The following is a 24,508-nucleotide window of genomic DNA, read 5'->3' as shown; positions in this document are numbered from 1 at the left end:
GCTAAGTAATAGTGAGTAAAAACCATTTTTCCTTCCTTCCTGAATTAATTGGAAGAGCCGTTTTTCACCTTTAGGTATTTTCTACTCTATGTCTCCATGCTTTAAATGCAGCTGGCCTGGGGCGCCTGGGTGGCGCAGTCGGTTAAGCGTCCAACTTCAGACAGGTCACGATCTCGCGGTCCGGGAGTTCGAGCCCCGCGTCGGGCTCTGGGCTGATGGCTCAGAGCCTGGAGCCTGTTTCCGATTCTGTGTCTCCCTCTCTCTCTGCCCCTTGTCCGTTCATGCTCTGTCTCTCTCTGTCCCAAAAATAAATAAAAACGTTGAAAAAAAAATTAAAAAAAAAATAAATGCAGCTGGCCTACAAGCACATCATGCCACAGGCAATAGCAAAAAAGCCGTGAGCGAAGGCTCTGTCTCGGGCACCCCCCAGACTGTTGCCTTAGCTGTTGACTCTCTTCCCCAGCTCTCAGCGCCCAGCCGAGGCCCTCCTGTTTACACCTATTATTTACATTTCCACTCTCAGGTCATCCAATTTGAACTTTTGACTTCGTTGCTCTCAGGCAGAACCCAGCTATCATCCTTTCATCTCTGAAGTCAACCAAGGCATTACCGTGTGGTGGTTAAGAGTGCTCTGCTCTGCTTTGCTGTAGATCTGGTGGCATTTTTCACATCTTGACTCTGCCAGTGACCAGCTGCATGATCTTGGATAGGTAAATTACCCTCTTGCTGCTTCAGTTTTCTCGTGCGCATAAAAGGCACAGTAGTCCCTACCTGATAGAGGTTCTTGTGAGGCCTCAAGGATAATATGGGTAGAGTGCATAATTAGGGCATGGCAGGTAGTATATGCTCACTATATAATAATATTTACTAGATGGGAAGGAAGAAAGTGGCCCTGCCCTCTTCCGAGTCAGGACAACCCTGTAACCACTCTTCTATACCCCTGTCTGTTTTGCGCCAGCCTGTCATTCTCTTTCCTGTGATCACCACGTGGACTTCCCTGACCACTCCTTGAATGTCCAACCAGCCACAGCTTCCTTTATTACCCTAGCATTTAATGCCCAGAACACAGTCTCCATGGGAATGCATAAACATACCAGGGTTCGCTGGGGGTTTATAGAGATGAGCAAGTGGGTGAGAGAAACTAGGAAGCAAAAACAACGAAACAAAACAAAACCTTACAATATTAGAAACACCTCCTCTTAAAATCCTGCTGTAATCTACCCAACCACATGACAGGAATTTCTTAGTAGCCTCTGTTACTCAGGCTCTGGCCCCTGCTACAACATTTGAATTCCCTCTCTTCTCTCATTCTTTCCTCTCCTATCCTCTGCTCTGCTTTCTTCTCTCTTCTCCTCTAGATTCATCTTTATTTCTAATGTTGCATGATTTATCCATTTCTTTGTTTCCTTATCTCCTTCCAGTCTTTGCTTCAAGTACTCAGCTTTTATCACCAACAGTGTCACAATACTTCCCTAAATAATGACATTTCTCTCTTCAAGCAAAGGTCTGGTGCCCGATGCTAAGATAACCTCATCACAACTGTCAAACACCTGTTGGGACCGTGATCAGGCAATGAGACAGTTAGGCAATGAGACAGATTAGGCAATGAGCTTGTTGGTTTGGCTGGAAGAGCTTTGTTAATGTTAAGACAATGTCCTGCTCTTTCTAGATTAAAGAAAACAGTAATGATAGTAATGTTATTTGGAATAACTGCCAAATTGTCAAATGGCTTTTTGAGTGTCTCCTAAAATGTGTGCATTACTGATGCACACGTTGATAGAAGAGCTTCAGCTTCATTCACAAAAATCCCATTTCTTATTTTCATAGTTCTCTTCTGCTTTCTTTACATTGGTTACCTTGTCTATTTATGTATTTATTTATGTTTATATGGAGAAGCCAATGGTTCCTGAAGACTAGTGAAAATAATACTCTTGTTTCCTTTAAACCCAAGACTCAAAACCTTACTCAAGTTTTATAACATTTATATAGCTTTCACATTTTCCTCTTGCTGTTTTAAGTGTTTTATATCAGTTTATTTAGTCCTCACAATAATCCTATGACATAGATACTATTATTATCCCCCTTTAAAGGATAGCACACCCAAGGCATTAAGTGACTGTTTAAAAGCACACAGTGAGAACATGATAGAGATGAAATTTGAATCCAGGTAGCCTGGCTTTAACCACCGCACTAAATTTCTTCTCTAACAAATAGAGGAGCGGTTAATGAGAAATAGATTTCAAAAGTATACTATTATGGTGAAAACATCCCCTTTGAAAGGAATCACTGTAAGCTCCTATCAGTAATCATCCTAGAAAGAATCAGAGAAATAGAGTCTAGTCTGAAGGGTGTACGGGGTGGAGAGTGGATTTGGGGGGTGGGGGGAATTGATAAGAACCAAAGAAAAATGGCAGAAAATACAATTTTATAATTTTGGTTCCATCCATGCCATGCTACCTCCCTGGACCAGGCTATAGGAAACATTCTACTTCTACCTTTACCACACCTGTCATAAATTTCCCGCCCTTGTTCTAGTCCCCAATAATCTGGATAAGTGTTCTCAGAGTGGTGTCTGGATCACAAGCATTTGGAAAGAGACACTTAAGTGCTTCGATCTCATTCCAGACTAGATGCATTTGTCCTGGGATGGGGGAGAGAGACGATCAAGGAAGATGCATGTTTAGCAAGAACAGTAGGTAGAACTTGTGCACACTGAAGTTTGCAAACTGCTGCTTTACACTTCTGCACGTGCATCTTTGGTGTTGGCCTGTGGTACTGAAATAACTGCAAAGCGACTCTGTACCTCGATTCTACAGTCCTGAGGACCAGACACCAACATAAATAATGAGCTTGTTTACTTTGGAGCTCAATTTTCCCTTTGATGTGGCAAACAGATTGCAAAATGCAAAAATCTCTTTTCCTGTGAAAGAGGGCCAAGTTAAACTTCAAAAAAATTAGCGTAACTAACCTAACACTAATAAATCTATAAGCAGACTTTACAAAATTAAGAAAATAATCCATTCGTCTTCTCTTACAATAGCTTCTGCTAGTATTTCTAGGTGCCCTGAAGTATCTCACTTCATTTATTTGAGAAATGTTTGTGTAAGCATCTCACTGTACATCCTTGCCATCAAATATTTTGTTTTTGAAGTAGGCTTTGTGGCTTAAAATATATTTCCAAAGGCCAAGGTCTACAAAATGTTCATAAGTATAAATATCTGTTGTTAAGTTAATATAATTCTACAACTTATAAGAACTACCAGAACACTTCAGATCATCCAAAATATATTTGAGCCAAAAAGCTGATGTCCTAAATCTGTAAATTGATGAGAATTAAGAAAAAGAGACAAACTGAGTAGTCAAATCATTTCTCCACATTGAATTTTATATCTTTAAATTGCATGATAATTTATTTACTAGAATATAGTCAATTTCAATCGCCTTGTTCTTTAACATAAAGTGGCAATTAGCATTCCTTTTAAGATGTGCATGTTTTAAGATAGTAAAGTAAAACTGGACAGGATTTTATTAATTTGACTTTATCCAATCTTGAATCATTTTGGATAATGCTGACAAATTTAGTTTCTTCTGTTTGGCGGTTGGCTCTTCCAAGGCATATAATTGAACAAGTTTCTACCTGTAGTGCTTATCCCAACTCAAAATATGATTCAGTCTATCTGTGCATGTAGAACAAGTTTAAGTTTCTTGTTAAGTAATGATCACACAGAGCATTTCTCACTATGTAATGACTATACATTTGATGTTCCAATATAATGGAAATCATTAAAAGATGGTACCAAATGGATGCCTGAAGTTCATCTCTTCATATGTTCATGTTGACAGAGTGTCATTTACAACCCCAAGGACACAATCCCACAGTCTGTTTATTATGATGTCTTATATTATCAAATCATCTTTTATCAGAGATCTCAAAGGGATTCTACACCACTAATTTCACCTTTTCCTGTGATATGTAGGGATAGCATTCCATAGCACTGAGCAAAGAGTTGAAGAACAGCTCCAACCCGTTGGCCCCTTGAGAAACTGAATGGATGGGAGGCTACAAGTGGGCCCATTTCCTATCAGTAGCAGGCACAATGCCATGCAAGATGGTGCTCAGACCCAACTTCTGTTCCGGGAGAGTTAGAGAAGTCCTCTTTTGTTTAGAGTTTTTTGTTTTGTTTTGTTTTTGTTTTTAATTTTTTTTGATGTTTATTCATTTTTGAGAGACAGAGAGAGACAGAGCAAGAGCGGGGAAGGGGGAGAGAGAGAGCGAGACACAGAATCTGAAGCAGGCTCCAGGCTCCTTAACACTCCTTTTTTGGTGGAATGTAAGATGAGAACACAGAAGTTCAGTTCCCCCATGACACAGGGTCAGATTGTATGACCAGCCAGGAGATGGTAGGGACCCAGCTATGACATGGGGTCAAAACTTTGAGTTCAGATTAAACTCAGGTAAGCATAAGAAAGAAAATTCTATTTAAACTAAGATGGGATGAGTATTCCCCACAAGGTACAGAATTTCTTGCCACTAAGGAAGACAAATATGGGTGGGTTAATCATTTGATTGGGATATTATGCAGAAGGTTTCCACCTCAGAGGGGGTTAGCTCAGTACCGGGAACACCTTCTTCCTTGTTTCTGTCTGTACATGTTACTCATATTGGTAGCATACGCTTCCTATATTTTCCAAGAAATATATAATTTTTCCGTGTTGCTTTTTGTTGTTGTTAAGGATATTAATTCAAAGGGACCGTGATCTCCACTCATTTTGCACTTTCCACAGTTCCAGTCTCAAAAGCTGAGCACTAAACAAGTCAACAAGTACTAGTCAACTAGTACTTACCAACTTGAAACGCAGACACATTTCCACAGAGACCTCCCCACCTTTGCCATAGATACAGATGGACACTGTAGTCAGCATCACCTGTGACCATACAACATATTTTTCACGTCTTCACAGGAGCAAGAAACACGGCATTCAGCAAACTGTAGAAGTGCACAGGCCCTTTGATTATGACTCAAACGTTTGACTGTGGAGAATGAAACTACAAAAGGCTGTGTCAACAAGCTAATGATGAATAAAAGCAAAATACACTTAAACAGTATGGTAAATACTACAAGCGTAGCCTGAAAATGAATAAAAAACACAAACACATTAAAAATCATTATAATTGGTGTTCAGATCAGAAGACATCTTGAGATTGTTCATTGTTTGAAAGTTTGAAAATGTTTACTATGTCAGGTCAAATATAAACTGCAGCTAAAATTATAGATAAAATGAGAGGAAAGTGACAGATTCTGGTAAAAACATTGAAATCACCTAGATTCTGTTAAAATAATATGAAAAAAGTAAATAGAAAAAAATAAGTAGAAAAAAATCTACTTAAATTGGAGGAAAACATATCTAACAAACTGTCAGAACTTACAAATGTATGAACAATAAATTTAACTTATTTGGGTAGCTTTTTCCAAAATCACTGGTATTTTTAATTTAAAATACATTATTAAATTTAGTGTATAAGAAATTGAGCTGTGTAAATATTTGCATTTATGCAAAAACAATAAACCTAAAATATATTTAATAATAACTATGGAAGTCGAAGTAATATCTATCGTCCCTCTCTTGGTTTAATCCTACATTTTCTAAGAGGCTGTTGTTTTAGCTTTCTATTTTCCAGAGACTGGCCAGCAATGAAAGTTTATGTGACAACAGCCAGCAATAAAGCTGCCTCTGCCATTCCCTCTCTGCAACAAGTGCAGCAAATGAGAAAGTCAAATAACGTCTACTTTCCCTAAAAGGTATATGAAATTTAAGAACGTCTTGAATTTTTATTGAAATAAAACTCTGGGTTGCAAGTTCTAGAAACCCAGCTCAAACTGGGTTTTGAGGACAAAAAGAAAAGCTTATTGACTTACAAAAACAAAGAATTGCAGGTTGGGAGGAGAGGTAGGAGGCTCAAGGGACTGTAAGACAGGGACTCCAGCACTGCCAGGACTCTTTCTATTTTGTCCTGTGTTTTGTCTCTCCATTCTCCTTCTCTCTTTTCTATAGGAGATTGTCTCGTGCCTTCACTAGCAGAAATGAGAGGATCTTTTCCTTGTGACTGCTGCTTGAATTAACCCCAAGAAGACCTTGTGCAGTTATTCTTGAGTCATGTGTCCAGTTGTGTGGTCAGGTTCGAGGGATACTATGGTTGAGATTTCCCTCTGAAAAGGTGAGCACAAAAGGAAAGGGAGATTGGTTCCCAGAGGAACAGAGTGCTGCTTCCAGGAGAACAGAGGAGTGCTAAGGACAGAATGCTATAGTTGTCCTCCATAACCAATAACTGCCCTAATGGGGGCCAAGATGTCTGGCTCTGGCTTATTTGGAATATCAAAATACGACACCATTAGAAATATCTTTCTTGGTCCTTTAATTATATAACTTGTTGAAGTGACGAGCAGGGATACAATAGGAAGAGACTGAAAGAAAAACCTGTAATATTGGGGTTTATAAAATCCTATGTGAAATATACACTCTACACATTAAATTTGGCCTTTGATTTTTGCCTGACAGCCATAATGCCATTTGATCAACGATGTGGCCTATGATGCTGTGGCTTCTGGATTGGTTTCTTTTAATGTTATTCTTGGATATCAATCAACTACAGACATCTTTATACAACTACTACTACTAATAATAAAAAAAAAAGGTAGTCTTCATTAATTCTTATTGGGTATTTATTCAAGGTTTAGTCAAGATGGTGAGCTGTCATTTTTTCCAGTTTATTCATTTATTTTGAGAGAGAGAGTGCACATGTGCAAGGGGGAACAGAGAGAAAGAGAGAGAGAGAGAGAGAGAGAGAGAGAGAGAGAGAGAGAGAATCCCAAGCAGTCTCCATGCTGTCAGCACAGAACCTGTCGTGGGGCTCAATCCCATGAACTGTGAGACCATGACCTGAGCCAAAACCAAGAGTTGGACACTTAACCGACTGAGCCACCCAGGTGCTCCTAAACTCTCATTTCTAAGTCTTCCAAAATTTATTTTGATCATGGAGTCAGTTGTTCCTACATAAAAATTAAATGTTCAGGCCTTTTAATGAAACTCAGAGGTTCTCTTACATATGCCATAAATGAAAGAGTGACAACAAAGATCTTGGAAAGAAACAGCTTGAAATTGAAATTATTGGGTTTTTCTAAGTTAAACTTTTACTATTGCATTCCTTAAATAGCTAGATACTTTCTTACTTTAGCTGGATATTATTGCCTACTTTCTGTTGAACCATTTTGGAAAGCAAACATGTGCCTATTTAATATCCACTATTTCTTAAACACTGATCCATACTTAGGATTTTAAAAACACCTATAGGGACTTTTTAAATATATTAATGCCTGGATCCAACCTTACCAGATTCTGAGCCAGTAGATCTGCATTGGGTCCCTTAAGTGTTTTGTTTTGTTGGTCTCTATTTTTAATTTTCCAGGTGATTCAGAAGCACTGTCATTTTGAGAAACCATGAATTTAAACTCAAATGCCTAACCTTTCTGCAGATTTCATTAGCAATAATTTGTAAAGTGTATTCATTATATATAACTCATGAAATAACTCTGTTTTAAAAAATTAGAGTATCTCTAATACTTCTCTAAAGACTGCATTTTTTCCCTGGCAAAAATCCTATCCTATGTGACAGTAGATAAGGCCTCCATTTTGCTCATCTATAAAATGAGGGTTTTAGATGACATGATTCTTAAAGTTCCTTTAAGCCATAAATTTATTTATTTAACCTATGTAATCCTACAGAATTAGATGTAGAAAATAAAAGAAATGTGAGTAGAAATACTTATTAAAATTTTCCTCAAAAATATATGGGTTACATAAAATGCTAGAAAAATGTAGAGCAAATAAAAAAATCCATAAATAAATGAGATTAATTCTTGAAATAAAAAAAATCCATACTCGTCATAGCTAAATCTATGTAAGAGACCAGCATCAGAGTCATATAGTGATTTAACATGCCTTGGTCAGTATTTTCATATAATTTCCTTGCTGATCCAGAGTAAGTACAGTGACATGTCTAGAAAGTAGTTGTCAGTATGCTGAGCTTTGGCAAAGAACAGTTTCCAACGTGGGTGGGGTGAGCCTTTTTTTTTTTTTTTTTTTTTTTAGTGAGATGTCACGCCTATCTGATTAGGACGCTGTGAGTCACTGTGTATTTGGCATACTCTCAACTGAAACATACCTTTGCTTTTCTTTGCTTTGGTTTCTCCCTCACTTATCATCATGGAAAAAGAAAAAAGTCACAAACTATAAATTCAGATACTCTCGAAAGAAACATTTCTGGAAGCACATCTAACTTCTCAGAACCTTGTATTGGTTGGACTGTCTTCAACCTAAAAATATCTGTGATAAAAGACTCTGTTTTTGCATTGCTGTCTTATGTTCTTAAATTATACCGTAAGTATATTTACCTTTTGTTCCATTGGTGAATGGTTTTAAATGAAATATTAGATAGTGATTGCTATTTCAGGTCGTGAATTACAAATCATTTCTTAAACTTTTAAGATTATTTTTGTCTTTACCCTGTCTTGTACCCTTAATAACTCACAGCAATACCATACCACCATTTTTATCCTAATTAATGTTATTATACAGATATCAACCCCACAATGGAGAACAAAAATGAGAAATAGCCAGATGTTTTATTTACGGTAAATTAGCTTTACCCAAGTAAATTCTGCAAGACGTTGGTTATGTTGTCTCTACTTTTCATTTTCATGTGAATGAGAGTCAAAGTCATTTCTTTTGAGGCATTCAACAAGAATCACTTTCCCCATGGCAAATTTAACTTTGGACTTTGGCAATAAATTGCCTTCAATAAGATATTCACATTAAGAATGTTCTCTCCTACCCATTGATCCTACTGTGCATGTCTAAGATTTCCTCTCATGACATCAGAGCAAGTCTGATATCACCATCTCCTCTTTTCATCTCTTGGATCTTTATTCTTCAGGTCCAAATGTCTCCCTGCTCTGAAGAGCTCAGAAATCTAACACTGACTTTTAGATTTATACAAGCAGATAAAACCTGATTTTCTTCCAAGACTCCAGCTGACTTCTGGTGTTCCTTTCATCAATGATTAACTTCATTATGAGGCTTAAGAAGTGGTGACAAACCCAGGGTTGCCTTGTCAGCGAAACAGGCCATATCTCTCACCTAGCAAAAACTACTTTGCTGGCACATCCAAATCCATTTTGAGATATGAAGCTAGTAGCCTGGTCAGAATAAAAATGCACATTTACTAAATGTCCCTCACATTGTAAAAATCTTTCCAGAAGCATTAACTTTTAGACTACATGAAAGCTAAAAATATCTAACACATGTATAGGTGTGCATGTGTCACAGTTTGAAAATAAAATGCAAGCTTTGTATATGTGAGTAATATTAGTGTGGAGAAACACAGGTTATATTTCTATAACCTGCCAATGTCCGTTTTCTGAAGAGTAAAGCAGCAATCACTTCTGCCTCCAGGTCTCTCCAGGTGTCCTACTCATGGTGCTTTCTGTGCAGCCATCTGTGTAAGATTCTCCACCCTTGCACTCAATCCACAGCCCCTCCCTGTTGAGGCTTGCCCCATTAGTTTTCTGAGGTCAGATTAAATCCAGGCGAAAGTTCTGATTGCTAGCTGAGATAATCTGTAGTAACTGGATTGCATTTTGCAACTTCTCAGCTGGGCGGTGGTGGTGGTGGTGGCTTAATAGTTATAATTGAGGGATCCCATAATGCCTTCCTAGAGACTGGTATCCATATCAAAAGCCCTCCTGTTTACCTTGACACTATTAGATTTGCCTTGAAAGTTTAAACTCCGCAAACTTCAGGAAGTATCTTACCATGAGACTTTGACAGCTGTTTACAGTAGTTTTTATCCGTAGTTTAACAGAGAAAATTTTCTTCATTGCCTCCTGAGGAAACAAATCCCATGTGAGAATGCTTGATATTAAAATAGAAAATACACAGCAAGCAAAGCTCATATGGAAGCCATCTGAAGAAATTTCTGGGCCTTTATGTTGTGAGTTCTCTGTGTGCTAGAAGTCTGTGTCCTATTAAAGGGGTACACATATATAAACTTATCTTTTTACGAAAAATGAAACTTAAAAAGAACACTAGGCCTTTGTATCATTTTTATTTCCATGAGTCTTTCGTTGTTGTAGTCCTCATTTTAAATTCATAGAGTTGTCCTAGTTTATGAACATGTGAGCTGCCCTCATTCAGATAGCTGTTATGGAATATGTTGAAAACTTGAGTGAAGTTTTGGGAGGATAGGAAATAGCAGTGGCTAGACTTCCCCCAGGTGGAAAAGTGAGGCAAAGGGACCAGGAGTCAATATTTAGTCTGTTACTAGCATCGAATATAAAGCGTTTTAGAATCTGAGGATGGGTGTATAGAAAGGCTTGGTGTAATTTAATTTATAAATGGATAGCAAATTCATCCAGCCCTCCTTATGCCTTATTTGTGGTGAAACTAGGCATTGAACTCCAGAAGTTTACTTCCCTGAAAAATGAAACTAGATTACGGTAATTTAAAATCTCCAACTTTGTATTTGTAGAACAAACTTAATTTTGCAGATGTTATGGGAAGGAGGAGAAGTATTTCTATCTGTGCTTATCTGCCTTCAGGTCAACTATAAAATAAGATTTCTTTGAGTGGGTCTAACTAAACTATAATGAGATTCTATAAAAAATTCAATTGAGAGGAATGGAAAGAGTTCTCTATCATTTACTTTTACATTTCCCAATAAGCAGCATCTCATAGTAAGAGTTTCTTGAGAAGTATGCAAAATCTGAGAAGTAAAATGAGCCATAGGAATTACTATGATTAGGCCTCAAGTTAATAGCTTTGGCTTGTGGTCACAGAATTAAGATCGTCAAAGCACAAATAGTGAAAAGAAAAAAGTAGCTCAAATAAGATAAGCCAAGATTTATTTTTGTTTGATTCCATTAGAAAACAGGAATTGAAGATGAAAGGCATACAAGAAGATACTATAAGTAGAATATCACAGTCTTAAATAGTATATTAATCTTCTTATCCCTCACATGAAAATTCTTCTAAATTGTAAAAATGGCAAATGTATTTATATGTATTTTTCAGCTTCTAATTGGTCAGTAACCAATCAATGGTTCTGAATCGAGAGCTCATGGTTTCCGTTTCATGCTATGTAATTCAGTAAGTAAGCTGCATGTATAAATCTTATTCTTTCTTTTGTAAAATATTATTTGAGTGCAATTGCAATAAATTATTAATAATGGATAAATAGAACAAGTGATTAAGCTTTGTATTAAAGATACCTACCTGGTTTCGAGGTGCATTTACTCTGTGCTCAATATTGGGTTTAACAATTTTCATACATTATGAGGTTTAATCCCCAGAAGAACCCAATGAGTTAGTGAATGCCTATTTAATAGTGAGGAAACAGGGCACCTAGGTGGCTCAGTTGGTTGAGCGTCCAACTTCGGCTCAGGTCATGATCTCACGGTTCGTGGGTTCAAGCCCAGCATTGGGCTCTGTGCTGACAGCTCGGAGCCTGGAGCCTACTTCTGATTCTGTGACTCCCTCTCTCTCTCCCCCTCCCTTGCTCGCGCTGTCTTTCTCTGTCTCTCAAAAATACATAAATGTAAAAAAATTTTTTTAAATAATAATAATAGTGAGGAAACTGAAATGCAGAGAGCAGTTAACTTGTTCAGCTCACACAGTTAATAAAAGATGGAGCGAGAAGTCAGAAAGAGAATTTTGCTCCCAGAAATATACAATTTTGATAAATGGTCCCAGTAGCCAGCTCTCCTTTGGGACACACCTGTACTTATTTGAATAAAGCAGACGCAGTCTGTCATGTGGATTAGTAAGCTGGAGCTCCGGAATCTGGGCTCAGTCAACAGAAAAGGAATTGCCGTATCCTTGATGGGTTAGAAAGAGCATAAGTGTTTACATCCGTCTGACTATTGGAAACTCATACTGTGATCTTAAGTAAGCTGCTTAACTGTTCTGTGTGTTCCTTTCTGTAAAATAAAAAATGAACGTGGTACTCTACACAAGGTTGTCAAGAGGATAAATTAGATATGAAATCCCTCCAACATGGTCATTTTATCAATTCATGCTGATACCCCTCCTTCCATATATTCTTAAGGCCTCAGGTAGCTGATTTGTGAGATAGATATGATAGTTGCTTAACTGATGATGTAATATTTCAGCTACACTGACTTAAAAATGTACTTTTCTGAAGCGAAATTATCTACTTATAAGACAAATTATGAGTATTTGGGGGGAGGGGGAAGCATATTTTATAAACAGAAAAAGCACATCCCCCTGAGTGTACCTAGCTGGCATTTTGTCAATTTCTCAGTAGTATGTCTTACAATTATTTTTAAATGTAATCATCTATGGGCCAAACACAATGTTCATGTATACTTAGAAGATGCGGGGTGCCCCGGCCTGGCTCAGTCGGTGGAGGAAGGAACTCTAGATCTCGGGGTTGTGAGTTCAAGCCCCATGTTGGGTGTAGAGATTTCTTAAAAAAGTAGAATCTTTAAATAAAAAAAAGAGGAGGAGCATATGCTTTTTATTTTTAAATTAAAACAGTTCCTTGCACGTTCTACATTATATTGTTTTTAAAACAATAGGCAAAGGCCACCCAAGGCATTTAATTCTAAAATGTTACTAACATAACTCTTAAACAGGAGCCAACTACTGTCATGTTTAAATTAATATTACTCATTTCCATAAATTGGAGCAAAATAATTATCATTCAAAAACAAGAAATGTAGAGATAATAATATGCATGTTTGTAGTATTATGACTGAATACAATTTGCTGGAAAGCTCTGCTTGTAAATTCCATTTCTTTTCTTCCTGACAAGCTGGCTTCACAAACTGTAGAAGTGTACTTCTTTGCATACATTTATTCACTCAACAGATACTTAGTGGAGAACCTGCTCTGTCATGCGCCAGGCAGAGTTAAGTTGTACAGGTACAGTGATGACAGGAGAGCTGTGAGCTCTGCCCTTGGGGGACAGGGGTCTCATGGGGATGGCGTTTATTAACTAAACAGCACTACGATATGCGTGAGGGAGGCCATGGCAGGGAAAAGGGAGTGGCCATTGGGAGCACACACTGGGGAACACAACCCAGACTTCATGGAGGAGGTTGGGAAGGCTAGCTGGTGGGAATGACTTTCGAGCTCCTCTCTGAAGGATAAGAATTACTAACTAAAGGGGAAGAGTGGAGGAAACAGCATGTGTGAAGGTCTCCAGGAGACATTAAGAGACATACAAGAATCTGAGAGAAGCTTGATCTGGCCTGAGCATAGAGCGTGAGGTGGAGAGGTCCAAGAGATGAGGATAAAAAGCTAAAGAAGAGTTAGATTTTGCAGAGTTCTTCTAACAATACTTAAAACTTTGGGCTTGCTTCTAAGGGCAATGGATTCCAACCAGTACAGCAACACAATAGGGGTGAGGGAGATGTTTAGAAACCATTGGTGTCCATTTTGATGTCCAATTTCTTAGACTAGATTATGCTTCCACATATGCAGAGGTCTTACAAAATTGCCTGGCACCTTCTATGTTGGGTCTCTTTGCTAGGATACATGGATTATGGCCAATGCAGCCATGTTATAGAGAAAAATGAAAAGCATATTTGTAGGCAACCATCTGCTTTTAAACCAGTTAATGACTATGGCAAGAGAGGCTGCATCACCTTCAACCCACATGTACTTCTTGCCACTGTCACTTGTCTTTGGCCGTATCTATTGTTTGCCTATCCACTGAGGCACCCTTCTCTTTGTGAGTGAAGTGGGAGAATTGTTCTCAATGTTCAGTGCCACAGGGCTGAGAGGATCTGTAAAAAGTTTCTCAAGCCAAAATGACCACCTCCTAATACAACCTCAGTGGCCTCATTTCGCAGAAGTAGAATACATGGTACTTTTCACATTGCACTGTGAGATAAAGCACTTGGCTAAATAAATGCCAAATGCCAGCCTTGATTCCTACTTCATTGTGTCTTTATGTCATTTTTGGAAAAGGCATCGAACTTGGAAGTCAAAAGACTTGAACTTTAATGCTAGCTTTGCTACCTAGCAGTTTTATGATTCCAGCAAATAGCTTAACTGGTATAACCTCATTCCCTTCCTCTGTGAAACTGGAGTCTCACTCTTGCCTCGAGATGGCTTTAGAAGGATATGCAAGATAACTATTAAAAAAAAGAAAAAAAAACGCCTAGGGGCACCTGGGTGGCTCAGTCTTTTGAGTATCCAACTCTTGATTTCAGCTCAGGTCATGATCCCAGGGTCATGGGATTGAGCCTTGTGTTGGGCTCCATGCTGAGCATGGAGCCTACTTAAGATTCTCTCTCTCTCTCTTTCTCTCTCTCTCTCTCTCTCTCTCTCTCTCTCCCTCTGCCCCTCTCACCCACTCATATGTGCTCTCTCTCTCTCTCTCTCTAAACAAACAAACAAGCAAACAAACAAAACCATAAAAAACCCCCACCTAACATAAAACGTAATAAGTAGTAACAGCTGTCATTTGTTGAGTACACACTATGTCTGGCTACATTATACCTTTTTTAAATCCCCATAACACCCCTTTGATAGATATTACTTTTCACTGTCTACATTTAAGGAAAATAAGGCCTAAAGAGGTTGGTTAAGCAACCTGCTGAAAGTCACACAGCTTGGTGGCAGTGGTGGGATTTGAAGCCAGTTCTAGCATATACCAAAGCCATGCTCTTCACTCCAGTGACGCTCCCTTCTCTTCCTTCCTATTTGGTACATATCAACCACACAGTGCTATAGGTTGCAATTGAAAATACTGAATAAAAAATATTTTTATTCACAAAAACCTAAATACATACTTATATATGTATCATGCATATAATTTCATGAGCAACACATTTTTGCAATATAATTAATTCAAGTAATAATTCTGTCCCACCCTGATATTATGCTTGTCCCATTCCTGATACCATCTTCTATGTTCCAGAGATGTGCAATCCTACTTGTGCTTGCTCAAGCGAAACAGACTCAACTGCTCCGTGCCTCTCACTCCCCAGTCGGCATGAAGACTTCCAGCTGCTTTGGTGAGTAATGGAGTGACTAAAGCCAACACAGAAAGGAAGCAATGCCTTTTTAATGGAGGTGCAACATAAAGGAAGACATTCAAGCTGGTCCAGCAAGTGCAAATGATTTACTGGGAGAGGCCCACTCCAGTAGGTCCAGCAATTTCCCATTTGTCCCTTCCCAATCCTGCCCCTCCCAGTCTCCACCCTCCTGCCCTTCCCCTGGCACCTCCCTCTTTTTATGGTGATTGCACCTCTTCAGTTAACAGCTCACACACCGCACCTTGTCTACGGTACTAGCTCTGGCCCCAGCAATCCTCTCTGTCTCAACCCTCAACCCACCCCCCCCTCCAGCTTCTACCTTCATGAAGCCTCTCATTCATGTGCCTTTCCTGACTCCTCCACAGACAGCTCCCAGCTAGATGGCTCAACCTGTCTTCCTGCATTTCCCGTTTCCTTTTATGGATCCTTTCCAAATTACTTCAAATTGCAAACCAGATTGCCTGAGTAAACCTTCTGGGAAGTGTCTTCCCAAAGACAGATCATCTTATATGAATGGATTGCTAGACTCTTAATTAGTCAGGTCAGCTCCTCTTAATTAAGCAAGGCCTCATGTAAATGCCACATGATGTCCAGTCTAGTGTAGACAGATAATCACTAACTACTGGTTAACAATTAGGATGGCGCTTATTTCCTTACAGTAATTACAATAATAATAAGAATAATAAAGCCTATTTATCGGTCCAAAACTCTCTGTGTGGTAGGTGCCTTTCATGTAGTTTCTCACTCAATACTCATAACATTCCTCTCTAGGTAGGTATTTTTGCCTCCGTATATACCTGTTCAAACTAAGGCAGAAAGAAATCAAGACTCTTGTTTGCTATCATATGGAACTAAGTACCAGAAAGATGCAAAGTCAGTCTCTTTAAACTACCTGCCTAGGCTTTCTGATGCTTCCAAGGTCTGCTACACCCTCCATCTGTTACTGGCCCTTCTATCCTATTTATCACAAAGACGGGAAACTTCAAAGTCATGGTGGCCCCTCCCTATTCACCATTCTCCTTAAACAAGTTTTTGCTAGAATCTTATCTATTTTATCTATGTAACAATTTTTCAGTCTGTCTCTTTGTTTCACTTTTCACTGCAACCACCGAGTTCAGGCTTTCATTACCTTTCTCCTAATCTATTACAACGCCCTTCTAATTGGTAATTCTCTCTCTCTCCCTCTCTCTCTCTCTCTTTCCAAATCCAGTATTCACACTGTCACATATTTTTCCTCCTTAAACAAAAAACCAGTATCTTTTCACTGCCACTTGAGTGAGAGAGACCTCTCACCTTAGCATTGAAAGAAACTCTACAAAATGATATCTGGTTTATGTGTTGTCATAGTTATCTTAAGTGGTCATAGTATATCACAGGGGAGGTTTGGGAACAGAGATCAATCACACAAACAGATTTAAGATCAAAACTAAGATGTCTAACAAGATCTTGAGTCCATTAGAAGGAATGGACTTCTAATTCCATTCCTTGGTTGGCAGGAAACCAAGGCAAAGCTTCATGCAGAGAAGTCAGAAGTACTGTGAGCCAGAAATATTGTAGTGACAGAAAGAGCGTTCAGAAGAAATGGGTTCATTCAGGTGACAGTACAGATACAGGACCAGTCCAAATTAATAACAAATAGGGGTAGTGCTGAAGGAAGTAGGGAAAAGAGAGTCAAAGATGGTATGTCGTTGAGTCTAAGTGAATTAGAAGGTACCTGTAACACAAAGAGAAAAGAGTAAAGAGAACTTTTGGTCTAGAAAGATAGAAATTCTGCTTTGGACACACAGCTCTAACGTAATTTATCCCTACTCTTGAGATACCTACCAAAATGAACTAAAGCAAATATAAATTTGCCTTAATCATCCAAGAATTGTCTCAAGTTTATTTATTTATTTATTTATTTTTTTAATATATGAAATTTATTGTCAAATTGGTTTCCATACAACACCCAGTGCTCATCCCAAAAGGTGCCCTCCTCAATACCCATCACCCACCCTCTCCTCCCTCCCACCCCCCATCAACCCTCAGTTTGCTCTCAGTTCTCAACAGTCTCTTATGCTTTGGCTCTCTCCCACTCTAACCTCTTTTTTTTTTTTTTTTTCCTTCCCCTCCCCCATGGGTTCCTGTTAAGTTTCTCAGGATCCACATAAGAGTGAAACCATATGGTATCTGTCTTTCTCAGTATGGCTTATTTCACTTAGCATCACACTCTCCAGTTCCATCCACGTTGCTACAAAAGGCCATATTTCATTTTTTCTCATTGCCACGTAGTATTCCATAGTGTATATAAACCACAATTTCTTTATCCATTCATCAGTTGATGGACATTTAGGCTCTTTCCATAATTTGGCTATTGTTGAGAGTGCTGCTATGAACATTGGGGTACAAGTGCCCCTATGCATCAGTACTCCTGTGTCCCTTGGATAAATTCCTAGCAGTGCTATTGCTGGGTCATAGGGTAGGTCTATTTTTAATTTTCTGAGGAACCTCCACACTGCTTTCCAGAGCGGCTGCACCAATTTGCATTCCCACCAACAGTGCAAGAGGGTTCCCGTTTCTCCACATCCTCTCCAGCATCTATAGTCTCCTGATTTGTTCATTTTGGCCACTCTGACTGGCGTGAGGTGATACCTGAGTGTGGTTTTGATTTGTATTTCCCTGATAAGGAGCGACGCTGAACATCTTTTCATGTGCCTGTTGGCCATCCGGATGTCTTCTTTAGAGAAGTGTCTATTCATGTTTTCTGCCCATTTCTTCACTGGGTTATTTGCTTTTCGGGTGTGGAGTTTGGTGAGCTCTTTATAGATTTTGGATACTAGCCCTTTGTCCGATATGTCATTTGCAAATATCTTTTCCCATTCCGTTGGTTGCCTTTTAGTTTTGTTGGTTGTTTCCTTTGCTGTGCAGAAGCTTTTTATCTTCATAAGGTCCCAGTAATTCACTTTTGCTTTTAATTCCCTTGCCTTTGGGGATGTGTCGAGTAAGAGATTGCTACGGCTGAGGTCAGAGAGGTCTTTTCCTGCTTTCTCCTCTAAGGTTTTGATGGTTTCCTGTCTCACATTCAGGTCCTTGATCCATTTTGAGTTTATTTTTGTGAATGGTGTGAGAAAGTGGTCTAGTTTCAACCTTCTGCATGTTGCTGTCCAGTTCTCCCAGCACCATTTGCTAAAGAGACTGTCTTTTTTCCATTGGATGTTCTTTCCTGCTTTGTCAAAGATGAGTTGGCCATACGTTTGTGGGTCTAGTTCTGGGGTTTCTATTCTATTCCATTGGTCTATGTGTCTGTTTTTGTGCCAATACCATGCTGTCTTGATGATGACAGCTTTGTAGTAGAGGCTAAAGTCTGGGATTGTGATGCCTCCTGCTTTGGTCTTCTTCTTCAAAAGTACTTTGGCTATTCGGGGCCTTTTGTGGTTCCATATGAATTTTAGGATTGCTTGTTCTAGTTTCGAGAAGAATGCTGGTGCAATTTTGATTGGGATTGCATTGAATGTGTAGATAGCTTTGGGTAGTATTGACATTTTGACAATATTTATTCTTCCAATCCATGAGCAGGGAATGTGTTTCCATTTCTTTAAATCTTCTTCAATTACCTTCATAAGCTTACTATAGTTTTCAGCATACAGATCCTTTACATCTTTGGTTAGATTTATTCCTAGGTATTTTATGCTTCTTGGTGCAATTGTGAATGGGCTCAGTTTCCTTATTTGTCTTTCTGTTGCTTCATTGTTAGTGTATAAGAATGCAACTGATTTCTGTACATTGATTTTGTATCCTGCAACTTTGCTGAATTCATGTATCAGTTCTAGCAGACTTTTGGTGGAGTCTGTCGGATTTTCCATGTATAATATCATGTCATCTGCAAAAAGCGAAAGCTTGACTTCATCTTTGGCAATTTTGATGCCTTTGATTTCCTTTTGTTGTCTGATTGCTGATGCTAGAACTTCCAGCACTATGTTAAACAACAGCGGTGAGAGTGGGCATCCCTGTCGTGTTCCTGATCTCAGGGAAAAAGCTCTCAGTTTTTCCCCGTTGAGGATGATGTTAGCTGTGGGCTTTTCATAAATGGCTTTTATGATCTTTAAGTATGTTCCTTCTATCCCGTTGTCTCAAGTTTAAAAAGTATGTGTTGATTCTAAATATTAGATACTAAGTGCTGTATTAAAAAAGAGAACTATATTATGCTCCAATCAGTCAGCAACTCCCTTTTGGTAGTTATTTCTATGATTTCCTTTGGCTTCAAACAATAGCTAAGGCCCCTGTCATTAACCTCCATATGTTGAGTTGAACACTTACATTAATATCTCTGGTGAACTTAGGTTAATGACTAAAATTATTTCAAGGCTATTGATCAGTGACAGTAAGGTAACTCTATGAGTGGTGAATCCTGGAATGAGCACCTGTTGAAAAATGGGTCTCATGGTGCTTAAAATTTCCATCATTTTACTTATCCTTTTGTGTGTATGTACAATTATTAAGATAACTGAGGAGGCATTTCAAAGGATTTTTAGAACTGTAAGTAAAGTGGTTAATAATTATAAATAACCATCATTATTCCCTTGGAGAGCAAGGCAATAAAAATTGAATAGCTAAACCATGTAATGAATGCAGATTATTTAGCAGAAGATGTCTCTAGAACATACCTATATAAGGGTAGTATGCTTCCAACATACATCCAAGTACTTTAGCACACCTACGAGCATTTTTTAGTGAATGAACAATCTGATGCCTCATAAGATGATGTGGAGTGACAACAGATATATGTGAGGAAGAAGAAGAAGATTAACCAAAATGTTAAGTAGTTAAGAAACAAACAATTATGTTTTTTAAATTAGTAAATATTATAGTGCACATTATGTTGAAGCTGGCTGAGTCACAGACAAGAAGACAAGAAATAAGCTCATTTAATTTCTAATTTAGTGTTCTCTATAAGGGAGAACTGTTTGAGAAAGTGCTATCTTGAGACTTCATCCTGGAATCATTCAGACTTTTAAAGGAGTAAGAATAAATCTGAATTGCATTTATGTTTGAGAAACATCACTAGCCCTAAAAACAACCCCAAACTCTGAGTGCAGAAACACAAACACTTCACCTCTTTCTAGAAACTTAATTTTAAACTTACACACACTAAAATTTATTCTTTGTGGTGTTGAGTTCAAAGCATTCCGAAAAATATTTTGAGTCATATATCCACCATCAAAATTGTCTTAGAGAATAGTTCCATTCTTAGAGAATTTGCTCATGTGGTCCCTACACAGTAAGGCCCTCCTCCCCCTTCCAACCCTTATCAACCACTGATAAATTCTCCAACTCTATAATTTTGCTTTTTCCAGAATGTCATATAAATGGAATCCTATGGTATGCAACTTTTTGGGTTTGGCTCATTCACTTAGCAAGTACTTTCAAGATTCAATCATGTTTGTGTGTATCTAGTCTACTCTTTATGGCTGAGTAGTATTGGATTGCATGTATGCATTATAGTTTATTTATCCAATTACCCATTGAAAGACAGTTAAGTTTTGTCCAATTTTAGCAACTGAATAAAGCAATTATAAATATTTACATACAGGTTTTTGTGTGAACATACAGTGTTATTTCTCCTGGGTAATTACTCAGAGTGGAATTCCTGGATCATATGGTAAGTATATGCTTAACTTTACAAGAAATGGTCAAACTGGTTTCCAAAGTGGTTGTTCCATGTTGATCTTCACTAGCAATAAATAAGAAATATAATTGGATCTCTTTGTGCCTCATTTTGGGTAATGCCTATTGACTTAATGCCAATTAGCCTATTGACTACTTCCTCAGTGTATCAACTCTCCTAAGGAGCCTTCTAATGTAATTCTTCATCTCTGTTACTATCCTTTTCATTCTAACATTTCTATTTTATTCCATTTATAGTTTCCATCTCTGCTTTAATTGACTATCTGTTCTCATATGTTGTCAATCTTTTCCTTTACAACCGTCAACATATTAATCACAGTTATTTTAAATTCCTTTTCTGATAGTTCTATCATCTCTGTCACATTTGAATTTTGTCATATTGATTGCTTTGCTCTTGGTAGTTTGATATTTATTCTTGCTTCTTTGTATGCCTTGTACTTTTTTTGTTGAAAGTTGGATCTCTTGTGTAGGAATGGAAACTGAGGCAAACAGCTTCTTTGCTTGCATATGCTTTTCATTATACTAGATATTTACTTTGGGGAATTGAGACAGTCTAGGAAAGGGCTGAGTTGGGTCTGGGGATTTTTGTTGCTATGGTTAAAATCAGTATGCCACAGCATTAAAATTTTTCTAGAGATCACTTGCATTTAAGCACCTCGTCTTTGCAAAGAGATTTTTTTCTCAATATTTGCTTTACCTTTAGCTTGAGGTCGTCTCTTTCTGTTGTGCCTCGGGGTGGGGGGGTGGTTCTCTCTCCATATTCTTACAGCTCTCCCAACATTATTCCACAGTTACCCATTGTTCAATATTGTTAGCTTGGGGAAGGGAAGCAAGTGGGAGGAGTCTGTCATTCTGGCTAAGTGCCAGTCTTAAGCAAGCACTCTCTCCCTGGATCTTGACAGTGTGGCCTTCTTGATGCTCCTGAACCCACACACAAGCTGTAGTTCTGGGCTCCACAAATATTCTTGCCTTTTCCCCAAGACTACAGAGTTTTTTTCTGTTCCCTCTACACAGCTAGAATGGTTCTCCCCAGTGCCAAAAGTGCCAGAAGTGTTTGCTGTTCCTCTGCCTGCAGTGTCAGACTCTTATTCTATAGGGGAGATAAGCAAGAGGGATCTGCACATGGCTTCATACCTGCCTATGGAGACTGCAGTTCCCCTCCCTGGGCCATTAGGTTGCTTTCTCAAAGTGCTCACCAATATTTTTTTTGTGAGAACCGGGTGAGGTTCCCGGAGAAGCATCTGCAAGAGGGTGCAAACTTTCTTTATATCTATAGATCCCAGGGGCTCACCTGCTCACTCTCAGCTTCCATCAGTTGCTTAATTGAACTGAAAGTGAAGTTATTGAGGGGCTTGTGTGGCTCATTCAGTTAAGCATCTGGCTCTTGATTTAGGCTCAGGTCAGGATCTCACAGTTTGTGAGTTTGAGCCCCATGGTGGGCTCTGTGCTTGGGATTCTCTCTCTCCCAATCTCTCTGCCCCTCCCCAACTTTCTCTCTCTTTCTCTCAAAATAAATAAATAAAAATAAGTTATGAATTCATAGTTGACTTTTTGCGTGACTATTATAAAGGTGAGTGAGAGTGATGCTTTCTTACTGTTGACATCCCATTAGAAAACTTGAAGTTTTCATATCTTTTATGATTCATCATAAGCATTTAAGATTATAGGGATTACTTTTCAATATATTAGCCTTAAACAACATATTGGCCTAAAACACCTGCTTTATTCATTAACATGTAGACCAAACTTGATTTATACAGCCAGAAATTCTTCACTAGTTCCTTCCATTTTATCCCTATGGAGCCCTGATTGCCCTTGTATACATCTAAGTTGTTAGGTTGAAACAGTAGCACACTACATTAGGAAATAGGAGAACTGGTTATCTAGCCTTGTATTAACAGTACATTTTTTGCCTTTTATTTTAATGCCTTTTGATCTCAGCTTTCTCAAGAATTTAGGGTTGGTAACCTTTACAATCTTTTCTAGTGTAAATAAAATTGTCTGTTATTTTTAATCTTTTTATTTTTGTTGTTCATTGTACCCCCAATTGTATCCCATTATGTTTAGTTACTGTCATGAAGTTTCTCTAGAGTAATGAGTCTATAGCACAGTGATCAAGCCAGCAAGATGAAGGGTGAAACTGCCTAGGTCCAAATTCTTACTCCACCACTTTGATACTCTATATACCTTGCACAAATTACTTTTTTTCTAAGTCTCATGTTTCTCATATAAAGTGAAAATGATAAAATAATATACAGTTATTTAAAAATTTTTTTAAATGTATTTAAGTAATCTCTACATGCCATGTGGGGTGCAAACTTACAACCCCAGATCAGGAGTTACATACTCTTCCAATGGAGTCAGCCAGGCACCCCTCCAGTTATTTTAAATTAAAGATGTTGGGGTGCCTGGGTGGCTTAGTTGCTTAGGTGTCCAACTCTTGATTTCGGCTCTGGTCATGATCTCATGGTCCTGAGACTGAGCCCTGTGTAGTGTTCCATTCCCTGCTTAAGATTCTCTCCCTCCTTCTTCCTTCGCCCTTCCCCTAATCATGCTCTCTTTCTCTCTCTCCCTCAAAAAATAATAAAGAAAAAAAATAAAATCAAGCTGTAAATTATCTAGCACAGAGAGTATAGGAATTGAATAGACATTACTTAAGAGTTTTCCAAAACAGTGGTTGAAAATCGAATTGGGCAGGCCCACGACTACTCTCTAATTGTGGGTAGCAGTGGAGAAAGACTGATTGACATTTGCACATGTCCTAGATGGAGCTTAACATCTGGGCTTTTTAAGAACTTACTTAAATTAAAAAACAAACAAACAAAGACTACATCATACCTCCAGTTTTGGAAAAGGACCATCCTGTCACCAATAAAAGGTGTGCCAACCCATGTATTCTCCAATCAATAATTTAAAGTTGCTGGCCTGAAGAAAATTGGCTCCAAGTATGAAATGACACTCCATATTGCCCTCCTTTTCATGTCTCATTAAAAACAAATATTTCCTGAATAGAACATTTCTTTCTGTTTGATGAAGTATGCTTAATTATGATTTTAAAAGAGGAAGAGGAAAAGTTGAGAAAAGCAAAAAGGAATGACATTGGTAAATTTGGGGCAGGTTGAGAAAGGAGAAAGCACATGGTTGGGGAACATCAACAACAAGAACAAAAAAACCTTGATTAATTTATAGATTTTAATCATCTTGGAACAACTACACTCATTTTTATGGTTTCATCATTTTTGGGGGGAAATCTATAAAAAAAATCCAGATTCCAGATTAGGACCCTATCAGATATTCTCATTCATTTGATCAGCTAGGTCCAAGAGACCTATTTTAGCACATTCCCTACCTCCTCTGGTGTGTTTTCAGGTTTGGAAACTGCTGCTCGATTACGAGGGTCATTGAGCATGCATGAAAGACTAATTCAAGTGTAGTCTTGAAAACATCCATAGTCGGGGCTCCTGGGTGGCTCAGTCAGTTGAGCATCTGACTTCAGCCCAGGTCATGATCTCATGGTCCGTGAGTTTGAGCCCTGCATCGGGCTCTGTGCTGACAGCTCAGAGCCTGGAGCCTGTTCCAGATTCTGTGTTCTCCCTCTCTCTCTGACCCTCCCCCGTTCATGCTCTGCCTCTCTGTCTCAAAAATAAATAAACATCCCCTGTGTTGGGTGCTGGATAATTCACAGGCTCTTCTACCCTCTCCACAGTTGATGACTCATTGGT

General features: G+C 38.5%; 1 protein-coding gene and 1 long non-coding RNA gene across 3 annotated transcripts in view; one reads left to right on the top strand and one right to left on the bottom strand.

Annotated features, from left to right (window-relative positions):
• Positions 1–24,508, bottom strand: part of DSC1 (desmocollin 1) — a 351,582-nt gene that overhangs the window by 54,489 nt on the left and 272,585 nt on the right. The gene's annotated exons all lie outside the window — the stretch shown is intronic.
• Positions 7,973–24,508, top strand: part of LOC121033043 (uncharacterized) — a 48,459-nt gene continuing 31,923 nt past the window's right edge. Inside the window, exons 1-2 of the long non-coding RNA XR_005791662.1 lie at positions 7,973–8,436; positions 15,005–15,101. This is a non-coding gene — a long non-coding RNA (uncharacterized LOC121033043). The remainder of the gene's footprint in view (positions 8,437–15,004; positions 15,102–24,508) is intronic.

Source organism: Herpailurus yagouaroundi, unplaced genomic scaffold (genome assembly GCF_014898765.1).
Source record: "Herpailurus yagouaroundi ecotype Mexico unplaced genomic scaffold, PumYag 142, whole genome shotgun sequence".
NCBI classification, from domain to species: Eukaryota; Metazoa; Chordata; class Mammalia; order Carnivora; family Felidae; genus Herpailurus; species Herpailurus yagouaroundi.
This window is presented reverse-complemented; position numbering and strand designations above follow the sequence as displayed.